The sequence below is a fragment of the Opisthorchis viverrini genome, assembly GCF_000715545.1.
Source record: "Opisthorchis viverrini unplaced genomic scaffold opera_v5_584, whole genome shotgun sequence".
NCBI lineage: Eukaryota > Metazoa > Platyhelminthes > Trematoda > Opisthorchiida > Opisthorchiidae > Opisthorchis > Opisthorchis viverrini.
The window spans coordinates 27,824-28,321 of NW_008752242.1; the positions used below are offsets into that span (position 1 = coordinate 27,824).

The following is a 498-nucleotide window of genomic DNA, read 5'->3' on the forward strand; positions in this document are numbered from 1 at the left end:
CTACTTGACTAAGATTGTTGATCATGATAATTGCTTCCTCCTTCCGATTCATAAGCTCGTCGCATGAAACTTAACTTGATCAAACTGATACCAAGGGCGATTTGTCAAACGTAGTAGCGATGCATATGCAGAAGCATTCGCTCAAGACAATCAGTGGTGCGAGATTATGACCGTCGACCATAATCATTCGCGTGGGCCTCTTTTGAACCTCTCCGATACTAACGTGTCCAATGTTTGTAGCTATGTGTCAAACATTGTTTCCAATTTCGCATGGGTTTGGTAATTGAAGTTCACTTTAGTTATATGATTACACTGCTTCATGATCTTTCATTCCGTTGGGTGATGCGATGAATACTTGCGCCATTACCCAGCACTATGTTGACATAATCGAACAACTATAGGAATCCTGGGCAGCTGGATGTGAGTTATTGGATTATCTTTAGAGGGCTGGTGATCATCAATAGAGTGTTTGGATTCGGAAAGGTACCAAAGTTTCTA

The 498-nt window shown here is 41.4% G+C and overlaps 2 protein-coding genes across 2 annotated transcripts in view; one reads left to right on the forward strand and one right to left on the reverse strand.

Annotated features, from left to right (window-relative positions):
- The window catches only part of T265_15537 (hypothetical protein), a gene marked incomplete at both ends in the record, with an annotated part of 46,195 nt that overhangs the window by 13,147 nt on the left and 32,550 nt on the right, over positions 1-498 (reverse strand). The gene's annotated exons all lie outside the window — the stretch shown is intronic.
- The window catches only part of T265_15536 (hypothetical protein), a gene marked incomplete at both ends in the record, with an annotated part of 19,077 nt that overhangs the window by 3,270 nt on the left and 15,309 nt on the right, over positions 1-498 (forward strand). The gene's annotated exons all lie outside the window — the stretch shown is intronic.